The 26,328-nt window shown below is 40.8% G+C and overlaps 1 protein-coding gene across 6 annotated transcripts in view; it reads right to left on the bottom strand.

Annotated features, from left to right (window-relative positions):
• Positions 1-6,249: 6,249 nt before the first annotated feature.
• The window catches only part of LOC141765143 (endonuclease V-like), a 202,013-nt gene continuing 181,934 nt past the window's right edge, over positions 6,250-26,328 (bottom strand). For 3 of the 6 annotated variants that reach the window (XM_074631128.1, XM_074631132.1, XM_074631130.1), the window contains one exon: positions 6,250-6,654. The gene's annotated coding sequence lies outside the window, so the exon portion shown is untranslated. Of the gene's footprint in view, positions 6,655-14,171; positions 14,198-15,937; positions 16,033-26,328 lie in introns of all 6 variants that reach the window. The other 3 variants (XR_012593387.1, XR_012593388.1, XM_074631131.1) reach the window with 3 other exon arrangements.

Below are 26,328 nucleotides of genomic sequence, written 5' to 3'. Positions count from 1 at the left end.
ACTTGAGCTTGTCTCGATTTATTTGAGGCTGGACTTGGACTTCCCCAAGCAACGTAAATTTAACTTTGGCGTTATCGAGTATATACTATTACTAATCCTTCTGGGTATATTTTTAATGAAGGTTTAGTATCTTCCTGAATTCTTCTTTAATCTCCGTCAGGAAACCTGGAAAAAAAACAGACATTTATGAGGAACAAAATAGAAAAACAAAAGGCAGAAAGAAAGTCAACTGTCAGTGGCACTGGTAGTTTTAGAGTAAACAATAGCTAATATTATAAGAGAATAATGATTACAAGGTAGCATTCACCCTAAAATATGTAATTACTGCGTTTGATGCGCATTACCTTGAATATCTCTGTTGTGTTGGTGCTCAGTTGTAGACAGAGACATACAAATATGTTCATGAAGTAGCTAACCAGTGTTAGCTAGCAAGCTGTATATTATAGATATTATTCTATATTCAAAATGTTTACCTGTTTTCTAGGGGTTATAAGAAGCCATTGTGGGAAATGTAAGAAATCACAGACTGATGCAGAAATATTTGATGAGACGAGTTCATTCACAAAGAAAGTGAATTGCAAGATAGATTCTTTAAGCTCTCCTCCCCCTCCACATTGCCGTCGTGTCTCTTCAAAGAGCTGAAGACATTCCTCATCCGGCTGTTGATGCCTCTGTAAACTCTCGCCGTCTATCTCTGGAGCTCGTCGACTCCAATCAAAAGAAAACTGAACACTTTGCTCTTCTCTTTACAGACGGCCGTGGCCCGTGGTTTCGCTCGTCATCCTTTGTTTGGCTTAGCTGCAGATCTGCAGAGAGAAACGTCTCAAGGGCAGCCACGCTTTGGAGCATCTTCTCATTTGTACTGGTCAGAGTTTCAACAGTTCAACAGATTGATTTCTTAAGCACTTTTTTGATTCTTGTTCCATGCTTTCACAGACCTTTTTTCCCTCATGATGTGCAGGAATGATAGAGGGGAGATGTCACTGCTCCCCATTAACACACAATAATGGTCCAGTGCCTTCTAAAATTTCTCCCCCGCGGTCTCTTTCTTGCTCTACTCTCTCTTTGCATGGGCCTTGGGCTTCAATGAATGAAAAATGATGTTGCTGTTTTTGAGAAAGCACACTTCATTATGTTTCTGCCTCTTATTTTGCCATCGTTTCTTGATTTTTGTTGTCCAGTATGTAACATAATGTAGAGAAGCAGCTATAATTTAGTACCTCAACATTCTGTTTATCTTAAGGCTGACCCACAAGAAAAGATTTTTCAAATCTTAACAGATGTGTAAAATGGGAGAGAGCCCACAAATAATGGCATGTTATGTTAAATTTAACAGTTTTGTTACTGTAGTGTGTGGAGAGCAACGATTTGGCTAAAACAGCCACCACACACTAATGGATTCATTAATGAACAATGAGAGTCACAGCTAAAAAAAAACTAATCTCGGAAAATCTCTTGCGATGAAACGTGACTTTAGTTTGAACAAACATGGCGGACGACGGGCAGGAATAATAAGAGATGTTAGTTTTTGCATTTCTTTGTACTAAAAATTCACGAATAATGGATAAAGTCATGGAGACACGTTAAATAAACACTTGTGTTGTTGCCACAAATTAACAAGTTGCTCCTCCATTTCTGAGATCTTACTACTACTTTATGCTTCACGTTTTACATTAGCTCATACGTTAGCCGTGGCCGCCATCACGGCGGTGGTTGCCCTTCCTTCTTCAGTCAGCTTGGTTCTGAATTGGCTATCGTTCTTTCCCACGTGACTGCGTCATCGGCTGTCCTCGGGGTTCCCCACACACAACAGGATGTCCAATCGTAAATACTGAACATGTTTAATATTTATGATTTGAAATCGGTGTGTCCAGGATGGACTTCCGAGCCGATTGAGGGATGTCAAAAAACACTCTTGATATACCTCACATCACAGGAATGTCTGGAAAGATCATCTTTAGAACCATCAAAAAATCGGGGCTTTGCTGACGATTGTTGGGAGGGGGGAATCGGGTCCAAAATCAGCTTGATTCTCGTGACGTGTGTACGTAAAATTTGGAATGATTTAGCATTGTTGACGATTACTACGTGGCTAGTCGGACTCGGGCAGGAACGACTATTTCATCCGGCATTCTCCTCCCCTTGCGCTATCTGCTCTATTTTGCAAGGGCACCATCGCTGCATCCTGTGCTTAGCACCGCCCAGGATGATTATGATTGTGTTAAAGAAATACTAACAAGCTAGAGCTATTTTCTTCCCTCTATATAATATGTGGAGCCAGACCTTTCTTTAGCGATGACAATACATGTTATTATATCTATTTAGAAACATCTATGCTGGTAGTTTCAACTCCATATGCCAGAAACTAAAAGTCAAACCTGTGATTCAATCCATTTGACAGCAAGTTACAGGGATCAGGGCCGTAAAATCATTGTGTAAAACACAATATTGGGAAAAACATTTTTTTTCAACAGCAAATGAAACCTGGTTGGGGGGGGAGCAATTATAAAGCTGAGAATAACAGCTAAACATTTCAACAAGGAGATAAAAGGAGGTCAGAGTTGATGGTGAGACAAAATAAGACAGCTTTTCTTCAAAAAGAACGAGGGAGAGAATGGAGGAGACAGAGGGATGCTGAGAGAACCGTGGCTGTCGCTGTCAGAGGACGACAGCAGGATCGCTGCCCTCTGTCAGAGTCTTCAGGCTCTAAATAACCAAGAAGCAAAGATGTCGACCCAAGTTTCAACTGCTCAGGGCCTCTGAAACTCAGAGAGTGAAAGGGGAGATGGAGGAGACGATGGAGGGATTGCAGATGGTGGAGCAAAAAGAGAACAGAGGAGGAAGAAGACCAGTGAGGTAGAATCCTGTAGCGTTAATACTGATTCATCAATAGCTTTGTTTGACTTGTGAATAATGCTAAAATGTTAAAATAAAGTATCTGGTGATGGATGGTGGATGCAGTTGAAAATGTGAGTAGGTGGAGGTGGAGATAGGAACTGACAAAGGGTAGGAAGGTTTTGCCCAATCGGCAGAAAATATATTGGCATTGTACGTGTGTGCAAACCACGGGATACGTTGAATATCAATGTTTCTGAGCCAAACGTACGTTTCATAAATATGTTTCATATCAACCTCGTACCACGCTTGCAGAAACGCACAATGCCACGTGGTTAATGTTGTGAAACGATTGGTTAACGTAACAACGTAACGTAACGTAACAACGCAATGTAACAATGCAACATTACAACGCAACGTAACAACGCAACATAATGCAACGTAACAACGTAACGTAACAACGTAACGTAACAACGTAACGTAACAACGTAACGTAACAACGTAACGTAACAACGTAACGTAACAACGCAACGTAACAACGCAACAATGCAACGTAACAATGCAACGTTTACACAACGTAACAACGTAACAATGCAACGTAACAATGCAACAACACAACAACACAACATAACAACATATTGTGACAATGTAATGTAACAACGCAACGTAACAACGCAATGTAACAACTCAACGTAACAACGTAACAACGCAATGTAAGAATGCAACGGTTTTGCAGGTTTTCAAGTATCCTCACAGGTCTCACACACACACTCAATATACACATAATGAACATTACAGTGGGGGACTTAGAGACGTGAACTTTGACTTCCCACAATAAGTGACTCTCTTCTTCTCTGTCTTTATTAAATCCAACGTCCAGAAAAGTGGAGACTTCCACATAAATAGAGACTTTTTTTTTACTATTTTTAACCAATCCATTCCAAAACTCTTGGGAGATCCAGAAATTTCAAAAGCGAAGAGGAGCGGCGATGAGGAGACGCAGTCGGATGTGAGATTTTTGGTGCGATTAAGTCTCAACTGCCACTCTGGAGCTTATTGATTTGCCTTGATGTATAAGAGGCGAAGACAGCAGACAGTTTTGCAGGTTTTCTAGTATCTCGAGATAACTTCTGTTATGATTCGACACTATATAAAGATAAATTGAATTGAATACTTTCATATGATGCCAGAATCTTCATTCCAGCTTTAAAACTGAGTCCGCTACAACCTAAAAATCGTAAATTGTGTTAATGCGTTAAAGAAATTAGTGGCGTCAAAACGAATTTGCATTAACACGTTATTATCGCATTGACTTTGACAGCGCTAGTAAATACTGTATATAACCGCCCTTATCAGACTTTTAGATAACGTTAAGTAACAAGCCTTTATAACGTTACGTAACAAGCCTAATAACGTTACGTAACAAGCCTAATAATGTTACGTAACAAGCCTAATAACGTTACGTGACAGCCGTAAAGTCAACGTTTAATTTTGGCTTCACATGAGACATGAACAGCGGCCTCCTGGCTTAAAGTCCTGTGTTTGTTAGACCCATCCACTGTTACTCTCTCCCACCCTTAGTGGACTTTCTCGCTTGTCATACTCATTATTATACCACATAACTTTCAACATCGGTCGCTCCATATATTATGTAACTTTCTCTGCGTGTCACTCGTTGTAATACGTCACTTGCTCTGACAGAATTCAAAAACGTAGACACTGAACGTATCCGTGGTTTGCAGAAACGTACAATGCCAACAATTTCTCCTGGCAACTGGGCTGCTTCTCTACCTCTGTCTGAAATCAAGCATTGATTGTTTCAAAATGACTAAGACTTCTGAGTGGTAACTCTGCCGCTGTTATCAGTAAGTGCTTTTCCATCCACCTGTTTTATGCACATTTTCAATTTGCGCTTAACAAAATGGAAACCGAAGAAGAAATGCTGTAAAAAAGGTTTTCCTCGACTGAGATAGAAAAGTAATTTTATCAGTAAAAGCAAAATGCAACAAAGTGCAATGGAAAGGGACTTAGCAAAGAAACAATGACATGCATGAAGCATGTGACTTAAACATCCAACTGAAGCTTTCGTGCCACTGACGTGACTAAAAATATCAGCAAATGAAAACATCAGGGGTCTCATTTATAAAACAGTGCGTAGGATCCATACTAAAAATGTACATGCGCACAAAGGCCGAAATGGCGTGCGCCAAAAAAAAATCTGATTTATAAAACTGTGCGTACGAGGTTCCATGACAAATAAATCAACTTTGACTTGTGGTTTCACACAGGACACAAACACCACTCTGCTGGGCTAAAGTCCTGTGTTTTTTGGCCCGCCCACCCTCCTTACATGGCGTCCGTTGCTCTTTATACTTCCCGGTTAACCATTACGTAGATTACATACAAATTGATTTTGTGCTGACCATCCAGAAAAAAAAGTGAAACTCTTGTCTATGTAAACGAATCAATACATTCAATTTTGTGACTATTTCGCAAACTTCTGTGCAACTGGGCGGGATGTTCAAATATAGTACTGACGTAAACAGCTTTTACAACATCAGAATTTTTTTTACAGCTAAACAGTACACTACAAGATGATTCTGAAAACATGAGGAGAGAAATAGTCATTACAGTAACAGAATATTGATTCATATTTGATCAGCCCTGCCTAGTTTGACCATTTGATCAGAGTTTACGAGTGATTGACAGCTGGATTTTTTAAAGCCTGAAAACAGAGCCATGAGGAGGAGCAGAAGTCTAGTTTTCTCTCAGAACACTTGAATTACAATATGCTGAAAGGTTATTATGGAATTTTTCGCCCATTGATGCTAAAAACATTCTGCCTACTGCAGGTTTCATTTACTTACATTACTTTAATCCCTGATCACATCAGTAATAATTGTCAAATAGAGAAAAAAAACAGCCTGATTAGAGTATTTATCGTTTATACTTAGTATCAGTTACCAAACATCTTATGTGAATTCAGCACCAAACAATAACCGGCCCTCCTTCCTCAAATGCCACAATCTGTCCATATCCGTCCATATCTGGCCAGCATCCTGCGCTCTGACGTGCGGCCAGTCTGCGGTGTGCACCAGCTGATCCTCTGACCCCTCCTGCTGATCAATACTGCCCCATCTGACCACTTCTATTCCTGGCCACCATCCCTGCAGAGTCAGCCCCCCCTGCCCTTCTTTTCCGCTCGCCTCACTGGGACCGGCCTGGCACAGCGGTGCCCTCTGCCAAGTCTGACTCACTTAAAGAGCGACACTCAGTGACGACACATCATACACAGTCTGTGATTGGGTGTTATATTGTCTGCTGTTCCCATACAGCTCACTTTTAAAATGAACATAAAGCATAATTTACACAACCAAGAGATATTAACAGATGACCAGCACTCTGAAGCAGACCGGGGATGTTAATGATTTATTTACGAGGCTAACAGTGTAAAAAGCTGAGTGACCCAAAAATGTAATGAGACCAGTGTATAAAAAGAGCCAGTATAAAAAGAGCCAGTGTGACCCATATCCAGTCTGAATATGGGGCGAGTGCATAAAAACATAGAGTTAATCTGACGGTGTCTTGATCCAGACTAAAACAGCTGCACTTTTAAAAGCACATGAAAAGTTACAGCACGCATTCACTGTCGCACTGGAAAACACAGTCTCTCACACAGTCTCTCTCTCTCTCTCTCTCTCTCTCTCTCACACACACACACACACACACACGCACACACACACACACTTTTTAGTGGTCTTCTCTACTTGCTGGTCTTCACAGTTCCTGAGATCCTTCGCTGTATTATTTGCCTGATACCTGAAACGAGAGAAGAGGAGACAAAAAACAAACTATTTAATGCAATAAAAATAAATATATTACCGTCTACAGTATTCAAAGATGAAAAGGAACCACACTGCAGAGCTTTAAAGCAACGACCCTACTCGAATCAGCTGTGTATTTACTGTCTTGAACACAACACACGCAATTCCTCCTGCAAACACATGACTTGAATGACTCCCTCAGCGAGTCCCTGGCTGCACGTCTGCCGGAAGGGGGGGTGCTGGAGCTGATCCCAGTTGACATTGGGTGAAGGCGGGGTACACCCTGGACAGGGCTCCAGACTATCACAGGACTGACACATAGAGACAGACAACCATTCACGGTCACATTCACACCTACGGGACATTTAGAGTCAACAATGAACCTGCATGTCTTTGGACTGTGGGAGGAAACCGGAGAACCCGGAGAGAACCCACGCTAACACGGGGAGAACATACAAACTCCACACAGAAGGGCCCTGAGTTCCAAGCCAGATTCAAACCGGATTCAAACCTGTTGCTGTGAGGCGACAGTGTTAACCACTGCACCACCGTGCAGCCTCCCCCTCCCCTCTTTTTAGCATCAAATAACAAATCAAAACCAAACTTCATAAAAAATAAACACTTGAACATACATCGGTGTGATCAGAACTACATAAAATGAAAATTTGCGTTAACATGTTATCGCGCTATCTTTGACAGCCCCAAAAAATATGGTAAAAATAATTAGAAGATGATATTTACAAATACATCATTTATATCGTACACTGTAAACATGGCCACTCTCTCTTTTGTTTTAGCCTATGAAGTAAATTTAAATGAGTAATTTGACTCAGCTGAGTGAAATCAGACTCATCCAACCACAAGGTTTGACAGTTGTTATAATAGTGCTTTATCTTGTACATATTTGCACAAGCACATACTGCAAACCCGTTGTTACGACCCAGCTCGCTACGGTAAAGGGAAGCAACATTAAACCAGATTTTCTTGGTAAATAAAGTTATTTTATTTACAAAGAGTTTGATTTTCTGTTAACAGCAAAAGGTGGTGAGGCAGACAAAAGGAAAAGGGGCTAGCGGGTGCTGTTAGAAATCAAGAAAATAAATAAAACAAAAGGAGGACTCCTAAAACTGGGAGCTATGCACCTAAACTTACTACAAAGAAACTGGATGGAAAATAAAACCTCACTAATTAACTTTACGTAATAGAACAAAAAGATCAAAAGTAGCACCCCTGCACACTAGTGATACTGTAAAAAATACTTCTTAAGTGTTGCAGATCAGTCTCTAACATACACTAACCTGGCCCCCACTTTCTCCAATCTTATAACGAGTACATTTTACAACATTAACCACCACAATCAAAGATTTCGAGTTCCTCAGAGGAACATACTAAAAAGGTACAGAGGCGAGCTGTACAGAGCCACTGCCACTGTCAGGCTGGCCAAGCATTTGAGTCTTCACCAGCTGATTGTAGCTCCTTGGTGATTGGAGGACCGGGACGTGTGCCGCTCCAATCCGGACCCTCCCGCTTGAAGAGGGTCGGCGCCTTGGCAGGTGGGACCAATCTCTCCTCGGAGACCACACATCCTGATTTGCATATACACAGACATAGACACACACACACACACACACACACACACACTACCTGGGCAGGTTAAGCAAAATAAATGTATATTCGGCTGCAACCGCAACAAACCAGGAACGTCAGCAGCGCGTGGCGGCTGCGTTACCTGTTGTTTTTTATTTCGGCATCCCTGTTAACAGGTTAGAGCAGCCACACTGCCTGCGTGTGACGCGCGTCTCAGCTGCGTCTCTTCTAGAGAATAGAGGTCTCGCCTATTTTTGACACGTGTCGCGCGTGTCTCACAGCAACAACAGACAGTGAAGGTGATCTATTGACTGTATATTAACATCACATCAGCTACATTACTACAGTTTCGATGTCTATCTGTAGACTCCAGATACTGTAGATTTAACAGATACCTGCTGTCTTCAGAAGGCTGTAAAGAGTCACCCGAGTAAAGGAAAGGCCTTCAGTACAGTTCTATTGTCATGACAGACAGAGCTTTATTCTGTCTAGCTGGCATTAATGTCATAACCACTGGTTGAAAAATCTGCATTATCATGATGTAGAACTACTCGGCTACAGCCTTCCTAGTGGAGTGAAGGGATCAGGTGGAAGTGTCATGTGTGTTGAAAGGAGTAGCCACATAGTGCTTCTCACCTGCCGACATAAAGAAACAGCCCATAGTAAGAGTGTGAGAGAGAAAAGTGTCAATTATGTGAGAGTTCTGTATAACATCTGTAGAGACCCTCCCTGTAATTTATCACACACTTTTTGGATAAAAGACATTCATGTGTTAATGAAAAGAACAAAACAAAAAAATATCTATGTATTTATTTGTGTATTTATTTAGCCTATTTATCGTCTACTGTTACCTCGATCCTGTGCTTAAATAATGTTACACTTTTATAGAATGACCAAACTATCTTCTTGGCTTTTATTTTGACATGTTTGCCTTCACTTCCTGGTCACGTGACTGCCGTTCTCCGCACTTCGATTCAAAAGAGAAAATGACAGAAAGAAACTTGAAGAAACTAAATCGGATCGTTTTTTTAATTTGGTTTTTTCGTTTTTCGTTTGGAAACAAAAAACAAACAGAGCACCACGTGATTCCATTTTTCGTTTGTGGTTTAAAACGAAAAAACGAAAAACCCACGTGACTTCCGTTCTTCAATTAAAAACGAATAATGAGAAAAGGAATTCGCAAAAACAAAAAAACGGCCCGGTTTGGGTTCGTTTTTCATTTTTTGATTCAGAAACGAAAAAATAAAAAAACGTTTTTTCCTTTCTGAATTCCAAAGGAAAAACGGATTATCCGATGATACCCAGACCTAGAAAATGTTACGGAGATGAAAAAAAAGTAAAGACTTATTTCAACACTTCCTGCTTTCATTTAAAAATAAAAGCCCTCAAGCGTTTTTTCTGTGGACAGAATTCCTTCATTTGTTAACACAAGGCTTTTATTCTGAAATATGTGCCGGACAGTGTTATAGAACATAGAGTGACTTGGAGAGCTCCATGAATGAATATAGTATGGAGTTTTAATTGTGGATTATTACTATTATTTACAAATTACCACACGTTTCTTAACCTTTCTCTGTCTAAAATAAATATAAATGATATTTATGATGAAATGAAATGGCCATTAACACTCTATGTAGAAAGAAAGGGCTGACAGCAGCAGCTGCAGCAGAAACACAGCAGACAAGCAACTGAAATGCAGCTGGTGTGAACGCCCGACGCGTGAATCACGCAGCCACCACGTAGCCGCCACGCAGCCGCCACGCAGCCGCCACACAGCCACCACACAGCCGCTCCTGACGTTCCTGGTGTGTCCGTGCGCCAACACCACTGAAGAAAACGGGATGGTCTCATCCACTGTCCAATTCCCCTTTCAACTCCACCATTTGTTAGGTGCCTTACATGAGAGGAGAATTTGTTACTTCTGTAATGTCACAAAGTCTTGGGAGATGCACCATAACACTATGACCATATATTGTTACAATGCATCCTCTTCTCTCAAATATTATAGCCCTGCTATCATTTGAAATAGCCTAATTAAAAATGACAGGATGTAAGACCCTATAAAAATATTTTACCTGTTGTAATTAAGTTGGGATATCCTTCATTATGCAGCTGACATCCAGCCAGGGGGACATGATAGTCTGCTGTCACTGAGGACCCTCGCCGTGCACATTATCTTTATAGGCACGATCAAAGTTTGATTTATGACTGCAAAAATCATTGGCTCTGACACACTCATCACTGTTACAATAAAGTGCAACACTGTGAGGACACGGGCTTCTGCAAGGACAGCATGTGTTCTCCTCTGCATCTTGCACAAGGGCTCCAATATTATTTGTTTTTTATCAAAATGATCTTTCAATAAGCTTCTTGTTATCATGCATTCCCAAAACATTTCTCCTCTCATAGAATCTCTTCCTAACACCATCTCCTGGTAACTCCTGACATATCAGCAGAGATAGGAGGGATTTCCTAAGTTACCAAAGTTGATAAAATGCTCTTAGTCCTGGTCCTAAAAGTGGGACCAAATGTGTCTCTTTGAGGATCTTTGGCCAGTAAGGAGTTTTTGGCTGGACCGCAGAGGGCCAAGCCCTACAAATGCATAAGTCTGTCACTGAGTGACTGACTGACTGATTGATGAAGTCACAAGATTGGTTGGCCGAGTGTTGGAGTTTCCTCATTAGCCGTTCAAAGCGGAACCAACATGGCGGCTCGATTGGAAATTTTCTTCTCTTATATCAAGAAAATAGTTCACGGAAATGTGTTTCTGAAAACTTTTTATGCAAGAAATAAGCCATGTAGTTGCTAAATCTGTCTTTATTTTGAATCGTCACCGGAGTTTCCAGAGTCAGCGAGTGGCGTCGGCAGGTGACTTGGAGAAGGCTGAGGGTGTGTGGCGGTCCACTGGAAAGATGTTCCCATGGCTATGGCGTCAGACGCCCCTGATTTGCATAAAGTAGCCTAGACTTCAACTCTATGCAAATGAGGAACGGCTAACCTGACCCCCTGTCGCTGGAATCGCACCGCCACGCTACCAGAATGCATCGCACGCTGCTTACACATAGACAGTGAATGGGAAGCATGGAAAGGATGAAGGCTGTGGACATGTACCATCAGTGGATTTAACATTATAGACATGACCACTAACTATTTGTGTAACCACGTAGCCACAAATTCCCAGACTGAGCATACACGGTCCAGCCATATACTGTACTTGGTCTTGACAGAGTCTTGTTTCCTCTGCTGAGGCGCTTGATAAATAGGAGCCCTGATCCGTTAACAGGAAAGCATCCAGATATGTTGGTATAGAAGATATATTTAAAATGTGAGGTGAGCTTACACCAAGGGGCTTCATCAAAACAGTACTGAACACATACTATCATGCCACAACTATTTCTGCGCAGTAGCAGCAAAACCTGGAGCTTAACAGCGAGGCCCATAAACAGCCTCCGTCATTATTTTCCCTCAAACTGTGGAGGCCTCAGCCTGCCTCCCCAGTCTAGTTAGTTTGGGCTCTATAGCAACACAACACAAAGCAATTTGCGCTGAATAGCCACCCAGGATATTTTCAGTGCATTACAGAGGCAATCAGCATCAGCAAGTAAACTGGAGGAGAGAGACACTGAGCAACAGCAGCGGAGAGAGGCTAGAGTCAGGAGCTGCGTGAGAAAGACGGATAAATAGAAAAAAGAGAGGGCCAGGTGGAGAATGAGATGGTGAGCTATTATCATGTTACAGGCAGCCACAGTGCCGGTCAAGGTGCTGAATGGGCAATAAAAGGACAGCATAATAGAGTTGTAATGGCAAGAGAGCGGACATTATATAAGGCTGACTCAGGGACAGTGTTAGAGGAAAGAAGATGAGGCCCCCGCTGTGTCCACAGTGTCCACAGTAGCCAGAGGGTGTCCATATCTAATATTAGTTATTAGATATGGACTCACTATGTCATGGCTGGTGATTATGGAGAGGTATTATTAGTTTATGTGCAGAGCTGATGGTTTGCTATGAGCATAGCTTTGTATAAAAAAGCATTAGGTTATTATACATAGTGCTGTTTTGTCGTGCCCTGTATTACCGTGCAACTCAGTAGGTAGATATGGGCTCTATCACTGCCGGGAGTACAACACAGTCTCACGGCAGTTCAGGAAATAGTCATGAAATTTAATCTATTTGATTCATGTACATGGACACAAATTTCTCTTTTTTTTTCGTGACGCTCAGCACGACATTCATCAACGTAGTTTTAGTGCGTTTTCTTAAGAATGTCCAGCAACACGTGACGCACGTGTCAATTTCCACTCCAGTCTTTTCAAATAAAAGTACTTAGTTAGGCTTCGGAAAAGACTGACTTGGTTAGGCTTAGGCAACAAAACTACTTAGTTAGGTTTAGGAACAGATTGTGGTTTGGGTAAAAATAACACCGGAAGTGCCGTAACTTAAGTACGGAAGTTACATGACAAATAAATCGACTTTGACTTGTGGTTTCACACAGGACACAAACACCGGTCTCCCGGACAAAAGTTCTGTGTTTTTTGACCCACCCACCAGCCCTGACATCCTCCCTATGCAGCATTAGCCACTCTTTATACTTCCCGGTTAACCATTACGTGGATTACATACAAATTCATTTTGTGCTGACCATCATGAAAAAAAAAGTGAAATTTGTGTCTATGTACACGAATCAATACATTCAATTTTGTGATTATTTCACAAACTGTGAACTGTGCGACCGGGCTGGGGATTAAAGAGTAATTCCAGTTTATTGTAACCGGAGCCTTCTGTAGCTTTGACAATCATATCTATCAGTATCATAATGTTGATACCTCTGTCAGATGGGGCAAGAAGCACCAGCAGTAAGACGATCAGACCCCACATTAACCAAACTTATTTGGAAGAGAAAATGAAAGTGAGCGGTAACATTAATACACATACTCTATGCTGTAAACGTTAATCAGAGTTTACTGACCAACTATATTTCAACTTTGACCCACCAATCTTGCCAAAGCTGTGCATGGACAGTTTTTCTATACAACGAGGAGCTCGTACCAACATATCGGGTGCACTTACTTTCAGTTTCACTCTACCTCACAATAAAGTTGTTTAGATAATCTGGTTAAACTGGAATAAATGCAGTTGTTTGAAGGAGATGTGTTCACATCAATATAAAATAGATATTAGAGAGGGAATTATGATCTGTTTATCTTCCTAACACTAGCTCTAAGCAGCTTATAATAATACATTCTTAAAATGAATGCCAAGCTTCTGTAGAAAGCAACCAGAGTTGGTGAGAGTTGAAACAGTGGAAAGACTGACCAAGACAGTTTTGATGAGTTTTATTTTGTTTCCGTCGAGTTTGAATGAAGTGTGTCAGCAAGGTTAAATTACTTTTTCTGTCAATGGAGCCTGGTGGCTTTGAGGAGAGCATATTAATTGTATGTTTTTATGTTAATAAATTATAATAATTGCTTAAATCCCTGTTGATTTTATTTATTGCTAATAGGCCTACATTTTCCATTTCGGGGAAGTAAAACATCTCCTCTACTAGGAGAGTTTTAGTAGCTCTGGATTACGCTCTGAATTGTTCTCTGCAATTCGTGAGTACGGCGTTATCATAACCGGTAAATAATAACCAAAACTACAAAAGTAAGACCCAAGTTGTAATAAACCAGAATTATCCTTTAAGGCCTTAGTTGTCACTGTCGCCACAAATGTTTCATAAACAATGGAGTGAATGGCATTGATCTCTCAACAACATACACTGTAACTTCTCTCAAAGGTGATTCATAAGTAAAGAGGTGAATAGCTGTTTTGTAGTGGTTTACCCAAACACTTCCTGTTTTCACAGAAAAAAGACACTGCAGCTGATCTGACAGAATGCAGGAGGTGGAAGAACAAATTGGAAAATAAAGGAGAAGGCATCATTACCTGCTCTTCTTCTGTGAAATACGAACCTGACAAAGGAGACAGAGAAAGGAGGGCTTTCTTTTTAGAGAACTGTACATTTCGTAGAGGAACTACATTTCAAGTTTTGCTTTCCAACTCAACGCGTAACCAAGCTGCTCAGACACGCTATGTTACAAAGCATTGCTTTTAAATGTGTAGCACAGATGTCAGATTGACACTGACAAGTTCAAAAAATGAGCCATTCCAAATGTCTTATTCTATTTCCCCACCGTCCCATCTGGCCTTTCTTAAAATAGACAGTACTTGTGTGTTAAGTGTGGCCTTTACACACATGCTAGCGGTGACACATTTTGACATTGCGCGTGTTCCTATTAAAAGCTTATTGTTAATAAAAGACAAACGATGAGTTTTGGAACCAACAAAGTGCACAGTGGGGCTTTGATGGCTTATGACTCAATATACTCTAATATACAGTACGCTTTGCTGCTGCCCCCGTCCACAGCACTGTGTTGCTTTGCTCTGGTGCTGGTGCTCCTGTCTGTTTCTCGAGACTAGGGCCGTTCATCTACTGAAAGTAATACACCTACTATGGATAAGTACCTCATACGACCCCACTTCAAAACACTCAAACTATCTTTTAAGCCATGTTGTACCATTCTTCAAAAAGGAAAGCATTTTGTTTCTTAAATGATGAAGGAAGTGAAAATCTAAACTAAATTATTGGTGTTGGAGCTACAGGTATCCTCTGGAATGAGATAGAAACTCAGGGTAAACAATTAATAGCAAAATATCAGGCTGATGGGCCACATTGTCCGCTAATTTTAGCGTAATTTGTGATTCCTTGACTTTTCCTCCATCGCCATCATCAGGTGAAATATTTCATTTTCTCCATGTAGTTTATACCTGCAAAACTAATGTGTACTTTGTGTCTGGTGCTAATTATAAAATAAAATAAGACTAACATGGTGAACATGGAAAACATTATACCTGCTAAACATCAACATGATAACAAATTTCTTTAACGCATTAAGGCAACTTGCGCTTTTTAGGTTGTAGCGGGCTCAGTTTTAAAGTGAGAATGAAGATACCGGTATCATATGAAACTAGAAAAACCTAAAGAATCCACACCATGTCACACTAGGAATATGAATGCAGGAATGTCATACTAGCTTGTCATGAAGGAGGTTAAATAACGCTCCAAACTTACGCTAAATTTTGGCGAGGAAAAACTGCCATGTCCATTTTCAAAGGGGTCCCTTGACCTCTGACCTCCAGATCAGTGAATGTAAATGGGTTCTATGGGTACCCACGAGTCTCCCCTTTACAGACATGCCCACTTTATGATAATCACATGCAGTTTGGGGCAAGTCATAGTCAAGTCAGCACACTGACACACTGACAGCTGTTGTTGCCTGTTGGGCTGCAGTTTGCCATGTTATGATTGGAGCATATTTTTATGCTAAATGCAGTACCTGTCAGGGTTTCTGGACAATATCTGTCATTGCTTTGTGTTGTTAAGTGGTTTCCAATAATAAATATGTACATAAATTTGCTTAAAGCACCACATTTGTCCACTCCCATGTTGAGAAGAGTGGTAAATACTTGAAAAATTTCCCTTTAAGGTTCATTTTGAAAAGATAAAAAATGTGCGATTAATTTGCGATTAATTGCGATCAACTATGGACAATCATGAGATTAATTAGGATTAAATATTTTAATCAATTGACAGCCCTAACATAAACCCTTAGTCTTTTTTTATTTTATTTTTTTTTCCTTTTGTTTTTTACCTGCCGTGAATGCTTGTCTGTTTCTATGATTGATTGGCGACCTGTCCCACGGTGTACCCCGCCTCTCGCCCGGTGTCAGGTTTGGCTCCAGCCCCCTGCAGCCCTCTAAAGACAAGCGGTTACAGATAATGGATGGATGGATGTTTTTTGATCTTTTAAAATATGCTTAATTGGTTACAAACCTATTAAACAACGGTTCCTTTCAAATTACACAACGAAATACAAATCTCACTAAGCTGCTAATAACAAGGTGATGTAATATTAATTTCCATACTCGATAACATTTAATTGTGAGGATGACTTGCATTATACATCAGATGTCATCTCTAAGAATTTATGCAAATCCCGTTGTGGCATAAAACCCTCAGAAAGAGGACAAATGAGGGCTTCTACGCATACCTCCGTGCACCACCTGCATGCACAAACTGCAATCATAGCAACTGTTTGGAGTACTTGGGCAAAATCGTTATGCTAATTGGTGAACTGAGTGCAGTCTTGATTTAGATGCCCCTACCCTACAAGCCATTAAGAAATAATGAGAGTGACCTACAGAATCATTTACATGATATGTGCAAATAGGCTTTCATTTAGATTAGCATATTAGTGAGCTTCCCTCTCACTGAGCTCAGTTACTGATCAGAGTAGCGGTAGGATTTTGTCAGAATGCTTCTCTTTGTTTGGTCATTTCTAATGGGCCTCAGTCCCGTTTGTTCACAATAGCAAATGTGAGGCCACCAAACACTTTACAACATACTGTACAGGCTTTAACAACAGCTGGCTTCTGGATTTATTGATGTGCACAACGGAATTTACACATGTTGACACACCCATGACCACACACACACACACAAATAAACACACACACACGTACTTCTGCAAATGCATGCATACAGAAACATTTGCACACTAAAACCCTGAAGTCAGCACATTTCTAGACGGTAAACAAGCCTGAGAACTGCTTAGCCATGCTGGTCAGGCTTCAGGCATTACTAGTGCACATAACATGAACCCCCCCACCACACACACACACACAGGACTGTAAACATTAGCAATATTTTCCCATTTCCTCTGCAGGGCAGACGGGAGAGCAGTAGATCTTCGGGGGGGGGCTGAGCCCTTCACTGGTAATAATCTCCTTTACACTTCATACTGCCAGGGAGATGAATCATGGTGGAGGGTGTCACTGTGTGTGAGAGAGGGAAGGGGGCCCTGATGTGCCATGCGAAGGCTAGTCTTTATGGTCCTTTGGTGTTTGTGTGTGTGTGTCCCTTTGTGTGTGTGGACTCAGAGGTGCAGAGAGAGGCCAAGGATCTTATTCAGACATTGTCAGCAGACCAGAGGTGCAGAGCTGTTTTCACTGATGCACATGAGGTTGCCTGGAGTGTTATGTACAACTAAAATCGCAAAAACATACATTGTGATTTGCTTAACAGCTTTTACCTGTCTTTTCAGGCTGATACACATATTGTACTTTTCTTGTGAAGGAGATGTCTTTTTATTTACACAGTGAGACTGCCACAGTAGGTGGATTTCTGTAAAAATAGATATAGTATTTTTAAGGATCTGGAGTTTTGAATTTGGAGTTATAGGACAAATACACTGATCTTTCAGATGTGCATATAAACTTCAAGTGTGCTCACATAATCAACTTTACATTATTATTAGGGCTCTCTATCGATTAAAATATTTAATCGCATGATTGTCCATAGTTAATTGCGATTATCACACATTTTTTATCTGTTCAAAATGTACCTTAAAGGGAGATTTGTCAAGTATTTAATGTCGTGTGGTGAGTTTACCAAATTGACCCAATCGCAGAGTAACAGGCAGGACAGGTAGTTTTTCAATAAAAGCGAGCTTTAATAAAGCTGAAAAATCCAAAACCACAAAACAGGGAGGGGAACAAAGTACAAAGAAACCACAAAGTACAAATGAAAACACACCAAAAAAACAAACTGAGAACAAAACGAAACTACAAACCAGAAGATACGAGAAACACGTGCAGGAGGAACACTAGGACCAGAGGGGAGACAAACGAACCGACCAGGACAGAGGGGAACACACAGGCTTAAATACAAGACATGATTACACACAGGTGAAACAAATCAGGGCGGGGCAGACAATCAACAAAAGGCGGGAAAACAAACAAAGGAGGGAAGTAAAACCAGACAAGACACAGGAGGAGTGAACTACCAAAATAAAACAGGAAACTGGAATGAGGATATAAAAGAAACCAAACACAAACCAAAATCACATAAACATAACTAATAAAGACTGGCACAGCCAGAACATGACAATTTAATACTCTTATCAACATGGGAGTGGACAAATATTCTTGCTTTATGCAAATGTATGTACATATTTATTATACAACACAAAGCAATGACAGATATTGTCCAGAAACCCTCACATGTACTGCATTTAGCATAAAACACTATGCTCAAATCATAAGATGGCAAACTGCAGCCCAACAGGCAACAACAGCTGTCAGTGTGTCAGTGTGCTGACTTGACTATGACTTGCCCCAAACTGCATGTGGTGATCATAAAGTGGGCATGTCTGTAAAGGGGAGACTCGTGGGTACCCATAGAACCCATTTACATTCACTGATCTGGAGGTCAGAGGTCAAGGGACCCCTTTGAAAATGGACATGACAGTTTTTCCTCACCAAAATGTAGTGCAAGTTTGGAGCGTTATTTAACCTCCTTCACTAGAAGCTAGTATGACATGGTTGGTACCGATGGATTCTTCACTCTAGCTTTAAAACTGAGCCCGCTACAACCTAAAAGTCTTCATTCATTTTTCGTTTTCATGCATGAAAGAAATTAGTGCCATTAAAATAAATTTACATTAACGTGTTATTATCGCGTTAACTCTGACACCCCTAATTATTATACATTACTTTGTATGTTTTGTTGTCGTCATGTATTTTTGTTCTAGCAAAAACTAGCAATAGCCATTCAATGTAATATTTCTTTCTGTAATTACCTATCTATGGTAGTTTTTGTTTGGTAGTGGCAGAATCTGCCATTCCCACGCTTCACCAGGTAATTGCAGGTGGTGTGATTTTGGATCTCACTTTCCAGAGATCCAGGCAGTGTTGCCGCTTGTGATTTTTCCCAGGAATGTCGCCACAGATACCCAGTTTGAAATACTGCAAATGCAAGGGCTTTCATCAGTGGGCCATAGGCTCAATCACCGTTGTGTGACCACATTCGGTGATAATTAAATGGGCCTTAACAGACATTTATTTAAATGAAAACTTCTGCATTATTACTTTAAAGCGTTCAACTGGCAAAACATGGGGTGGCTTTTAATGTGAAGCAGTCACAGGAAACGCATTGTACTTGTCAATAAGGTTAGCACTGACTATGATTGTTTATCAATGATGCAGCTACAAAATCTACAAAAACAGTCATTTTCTTCGTCAGTGGATCAGTTTTAAAATATTGCAGGATGTAATGCAACAGGAAGCAGGACCACAGTGAGCTGTCAGATGACGAGCTGCACACCAACTCCTTTCTTACTGACGGTCAAAGTGCAACTAGGATCATTTTTAACAGTGTGGGGTTTAAATAAAACATGTACTGCAAACGTGTTTTGTGTGCAGATGCCTCTCTCGGCCAGTTGCGTGTCTGAATTGGTGGATTCATACAAACCTTTAAAAATTGTGCATTCACGCCAAGGTTTGGCCTCAAGGTCTTTTCATTTCACACAAATCCAAAACTTTTCTGATTTCATCAAAGTTTAGCCTTTTTTTTATTCAACGTTTTACTAACCCAACGAGTTGAGTTAACCTAACTCACACTGAGTTCCTTCCGTGCTCAATATTCTTTCATGGCTTCATCTGAGAGCAGTCTGATAAAACAGAATCTCATGAAAATGCAGCCGGCTGGTTTGGTCTCATATTCGCACCTTTTCATAGTTTTTTTATTATCAGTTTTTATAATCTTAATTTCCCCATCACCACATTAAACATGATGTGAGTTAAGTCATGAATGTGTGAAGAGGAAGAGTATGAAAAACTCTCGATTGGTCACATGAAATAACTACGCATGCAGATTAAAGTGAAGGGACTACTGAGACGTCGACTGTGATGAAATGGAATTTACGAGTATATGAGATGCGGTATCAGCTCTCTGACGTTAGCAGTGACCTGACTGATGAGGACATGGCAGCGTGACAGGGACAGAGACACCTGCCATCGGGCCAGTCCCCAGGAGATGCTCGCTACCTACGCAAACCGCTCATCGACTTCTGGAGGAAAAAAACCCAGAAACATCACAATTTATGGGCAACATCTGCGGTGCAGCGACAGGCTGCAAGTCAAGATCAGAGGGTGAGTTTTTAAGAACTTGTGCCTTCATGATTCAAAATGACATCCACGGCACATTTTATAGGAGTTGACACTTTTGCCTGATATTTATGACAGACACTAGCAGTAATACAAGTGGTAGCAGTAGATGTAAGTACATTTACTCAAATAATGAAGTACAGCTACACCACTGTGTAATGTACTTTTTTACAGATTAAGATTTCACATCAAAATGATGTCCTGCTAATAAAATATTATGTATTTTTATTATCCAACAACTTATAAAGTAGTTAAAGTAGCTCTAACATTAAAATGCTGCTTATGCGCCCAGTTGCCAGTTTATATGGTACACCTAGCTGAAACTAATGCAGTCTAATACAGTCCTGCAGTAAATCCTCCCCTCATGAAGTCTATAATGTTCACTTCCTGTTCAAACTGTTTTAGAGAGCTGTTCATTCAACTGGAGGCTGCAGTTTGTGCTGCTGTTGAACTATTTTGCGTACTGTGAGCTGTTTTCTTATTTATTCTACACTCATTAAAATAAATGGGGTGGACAAAATATTAAAAAGAGAGTGTATGTTACTTATGCATGAGAAATAAATCCAATAATATCATTTGTAATAATGTAAGGGGACATTCTGCTGGACTAGTACATTTTGCTGATAAAACTTAAAGAGTAACTAAACACCAGAGGAAAGTCTTGTTTATGCTGACCTCCAGCACTTCTCACCTTGCTGCAGTGATGTATAGGTGCTCTCCAGGGTGTGTCAGTATCACTATAGTGACACTGGATGTGGTCAGAGTCAAACACCGCTTTCCGGCCTGGTGATAAGTTGTTCTTTTAGAAAATGTAAATGTAGGACTTGTACCTGTGATGGACTATTTGACGTTGTGGTACTGCTACTTTGCTGCTGCTTCCGCTACTATTACAGTTGTGAAAGAAGTATTTAGAACCTTTATTTAAGGAAACTGTACGAGGAGTAGTGGTAGTAGTAGAGGTATTTTAGCAGTTGCAATAGCAGCTGTAGCAGTAACATTAGCAGAGGCAGTATAGTTGTAGTAGATGTAGTAGTGCTTGTAATAGCTGCAGTGGCAATAATGGAGGTAGCTGTAATAGCAGCAGCAGCAGCAGCAGTAGTAGTACTAGTAATACATCAGACCAGCAAAACATCATCCAGAGTAGGCTTCATGACCACGCCCACTTTTAGAGGAAACCAATCCCGTGTCCCTCATAGATGGTAACAGAGTAAAGAGAAGAAGTAGAAACATGTCTCCAAACTTCTACTTTAAACAATTCAGTAATAGTAATAACGCTATGCTGAAGAGTTTGTCATTAATGACACCTTAAATATTCTATATACAATATTTGGAGCATTAATATAGCAGCAAACAACTATTGTCTATGTAAATAAGTAGTGGAGTAATATCTACCTGAGCAGAGAATGAAGTCACTCTCCCTCTGTGTATGTTGTAATCAGAGCTTCTCTGTGCTTTGTTTACAACGCCAGGCCGACTGTGCCTGCAATTTAGTGCATGTTAGTGCATGTGAACGTGCCCCACTGGCTAGCTCATAGCCGCTACTCTGTACTGCTCTCATACGTTGGTTACTGCTGATGACCAGTGCTCCAAGTGGGCAGGTATGCAGCGCAGCGGTACGCAGTACAGGCACTTCTTAATTTGCTCCTTGGCGTACCGTGACTTTTTCATGTGTACAGGAGCTTCTCTCAAGCTGCCGGTACTCTCCTCTGCCCTCTCCATGCCAGGTTCTCTGGGAGAGTCATAATGGAGAGTCAAAACGGTGCAGCGCCAGCGTATTTACGCCGCGTGGGTTCACGTAGGGAACGGAAGCACCACGCTATTAATCTCTGCACGAGTTGAAGCCTGACTGTTCAGCGACGAGGGTGCTGTATTTCATCAACACAGTTCACGTCCTTTTTGTAAAATAATTAGTGAACTGTTCGTCATCACTTTTTTTAAATTTGTGAACAAATATAATTAATGAAACATTATTTAAAAGTTTACTGAATCTGCTCTTCTGATTTATAGAATATGATATAAAGGATTATATTTAAAGGACAAACATTTCCAGAAGAATTGAATGTTTAGACGAAGGCTGTGATAAAAAAATAAAAATAGTCATTTAACTAGTAATAATATTGGTCCAAAATGATGTAAAAGGCCTAGTTCTAAGTCAAAAACCTTTACATTTTATGGGGGAAGATCCAAACCCAATATCTCCTACAGTAGTATCTTTTATTCACTGTAGAAATTGAGAATGTGTTTCTGTATAATATGAAGGAGCATTCAGACTGGGACACTGCTCCTAAAACCTGAATGAAGCTCACACACCTCAGCTCTGCATACCTGCCTGTCTGTCTGTCTGCTGTTGATTCCTGGCTCTAGACATCCTATAATATATCATAGAGAGATACTACACATAACACAGGAAAGCTCTTTAGCTATTAACACTATATACAAACACACCACCCTAACCCTATAATGTTCCAGTGTGAATATTATTGGAGTATTATAGGCCTACTGTAGAAGATGCATAGGCCAAGTATAATAATATAACACTAAAATCACAGCTGATTCTGACTGACACAGTATAACATGCTGAAAAAAACAATGAATAACTAGGAAGAAGTTACAACAGATTGCTGATACCTGCCCAAAGACACAACATGTGAATAAGAGGAGTACCGGCACTTCTTTTTTCCCACTTGAAGCACTGCTGATAACGCAGTTGCGTTATCTGTTGTGTGTGTAGTGCACACCCTCCGGTCACCCCAACCCCCCAGGTTAACACTGTTAGCTCTATCAGCACTGTTGCAATTGTTAGCAGTGTTAGCATCGTAGCTGCGAGTCGTCTCCATATTGAGAGCTAATAGATATGCTCTGAATTCTGTATTGAGCACCTTTTAGAGATTGTATAATATTTCATACTTAACACACCAAACTCAAAGCAGCGACAGAGACCAAAAACTGATTTGGCAGCGTTAACATCAACAGCTTGCCTGCTGAAGCCCACTGGCTTCTTCCCCAGGAGAAATTATTTACAAAAATGATAATAACACCCTCTCTTCAACCAGTGGAAGAGAAAAGGAACAGTCTGCTATTGAGAGGGGGGACAGATTATACAATACGTCGGAGGTTCAGGTCGAAAAGTCTCACACCGTATGCTGCCCAATAAACTAAACTGTATCAGGTTGAGATCTTTAATTACTGCAACTGTAAATTCCCTGACACCTAGCCAGTTTCATTTGACTGAACTGCCCCTTTAACAACACCTACAGCATCCTGACTAATCAGGAATTCTAAGCAGAGAAAAATCAGTGAACAGTGAGAAGTTGAGTCCCTGTTGCCACTCGTCTGTCTGTCTGTCTGTCTGTCCCTGCTTTCTGCTCCAGAGCAGCTGCTTACCAGTAGCCACTTCGCTTTGAAAAGATGCCCCCTCATACCGAATTCTGATTGGGTCAGTGCGATACGATTCACTGCCATGTCTGACAGCTGTGTACCAGAGTGAGAATGTGATGGAGGGGAGGTAGTGTTAGAAAGACGGCCGGGACGGGAGAGATGAGAAAGAGGGAGGTAAGGGGGATGACAGGAAGAGTGAACAAAAGAGGAGGAAGAGAGGAAAATGAAGAAAGAGTAAAGAGATGTTCAGAATGGGAGAAAGGCAGAGGGGTTAGAAAGACAGAAAGAGAATGAACATTAAAGCACAGGCTTTATAAGGCAGCTGAGCCTCGACACTGAAGGGTAGAATGAGAAGGAGGAGGAGGAGGAGGAGGAGGAGAGATGAAGGATCCCTCTGCTAAACCCCATCGGTGAACAGAATTGACATAACGAATAGTACAATCTGTGCACCTAACAATCTGCACCGCTGCCTTTTCAACAGCATACAGTATGTAATATGCTCTATAACTATGTAGCATTATGCCAGGGTGTCACTCATAAATTTATGAACATAGCACATGTTTGCACGCACAGAGGAAAAAATCCTCTGTGCGTAAACACATTTGTGTGACATTTGAGTTTGAAGTCAAATATCAACATCGCTGATTCACTGCTCATCTCGCCAACAAATCACACTCTTGCCTCGCCTGTAGTAAAACACCATATTACTCCGATGCAAATGAGCTGCAGTGGGTGTGGAATTGGATGTAGTATCTTCGGGAAACATGCAGGCGATGCAAGCTTCCGCCGCTCGTGTCGATCTACTCTGCACCAACATGCACATTACGGCTTATGAATGGCCTGGGAGACGAGGCATCGAGGCCCAGAGGCCGCGGGTTCTTTATAGTGAGTAATGATGTGTGCGAGCGAGGGGGGGCGTTTGTGCGTAGGAGTTGCTGGTTTTCCCACAGTAATGAGTGAGCGTGATGGCACATTGTGAAAAAAAAACAACAACATACTCATGAGCACAAACACATACATGAGGAGAGTATCTCTGGGGCAAGGAGTGAAATGTGAGTGAACGAGCACACACATGAGAGGGATAACAACGCTGGAGCTACTGATGAGATCAGAGACTGATGCTGCAGATCAGCATGTGATTATTTCAGGGCTTGAACTGGTGAGCTGCATCCAGTATTTCCTCAGGGGTTATGAGGCAACAGTCTCACAGCATTTTGTGAAATAGTCACAAATTTAATCTATTTTTATTTGTGTACATAGACACCAATTTCCCTTTTTCTCATGACGCTCAGCACGACTTTCAACAACATATCTGTTGTGCGTTCCTACGAATCTCCAGCAACACGTGATGCATGTGTCAATTTCCACTCCAGTCTTTTCAAAATAAAACTACTTAGTTATGTTTGGGAATAGATCGACTTGGTTAATCTTAGGCAACAAACTACTTAGTTAGGTTTAGGAAAAGATCGTGATTTGGGTTTAAATAACACTGGAAGTGGTGTAACTTAAACCTGCAGTAGGCAGAATATTTTTGGCATCATACGGCAAAACTTTCATAATAACCTTTCAGCATATTGTAATTAAAGTGTTCTGAGAGAAAACTAGACTTCTGCTCCTCCTCATGGCTCTGTTTTCAGGCTTTAGAAAATCGAGCCTGCAGAGACTTTGGCCAATCACAGGTCATTTCAGAGAGAGCGTTCCTATTGGCTGTGCTCTTGCTGGTGGGCGGTGCTTGGTATTTCCCCAACTGATCTCAACATGGCTGTTGGGTCACTAACTTTCTCTTTTCACAGCTAAACAGTACACTACAAGATGTTTCTGAAAATATTTGAAGTGAGAAATAGGCATTATAGTAACAGAATATTGATTCATATTTGATCAGCGCTGCCTGGCAAGGCTCCAGCTCGGCTCTGATTAGTTGTTTTCCTCTGGTCTGTGAAATCTTGCAGATGCTGTTAGGAGCACCAGAGGACACCAGACTGGAATAAGCCTATAAAATAACTGCTATGTGTTAGCGTGTATTTTTGGTATGTAAACTCCCCTCAGAAAAACAAGACTAGGTTGAAACATAGTATACGGCTGGTCTGTGTGTGGTCAATGTTTTAAATTCTATAGTTCCTATAATGTGAATTACTATCAAATGTTCATTTGCAATTTTCTGTAGCATATCATATGAGGTGGTTAAAGGGCCAGTGTGTATGTAGTAGGTTGGAAATGCTACATGTTTAGTTTTTATTTAAACAGACACCCCCTCTATTTTTTGTTAATAATTGAACTATTCTAACAGTTTTGACACAGTCCTTATTTCAAGGTTTTGTGTCTAATGTGATAATGCTGAATGAGTGTTAGGTGAACTGTATATGTTAATATGTGAGTGTCTGTAGGTATTAGGGTAAAGTGAATGTGTGTTTTGAGTTACAGTATATTATGCTGGTATATATTAGTATTTTGAGTTGAGCTAATTTCTGTTTATGGGGAATATAGTATGTTAAATCATTTGAGCTCATATGCACTTTTAAGTCAGACAGCAAGATAATGTGACTGTGAATTGTATGCAATTGTGTTCAGAAATAAACAAGCTGTGGCTTGAGCTAAGACGCTAACTTTGGTCCTCTCTCTATTAATCCACAGAAACGATATTTATATATATGGCTACACA

This window comes from Sebastes fasciatus, chromosome 3, assembly GCF_043250625.1.
Source record: "Sebastes fasciatus isolate fSebFas1 chromosome 3, fSebFas1.pri, whole genome shotgun sequence".
Classification (NCBI taxonomy): domain Eukaryota; kingdom Metazoa; phylum Chordata; class Actinopteri; order Perciformes; family Sebastidae; genus Sebastes; species Sebastes fasciatus.
This window is presented reverse-complemented; position numbering and strand designations above follow the sequence as displayed.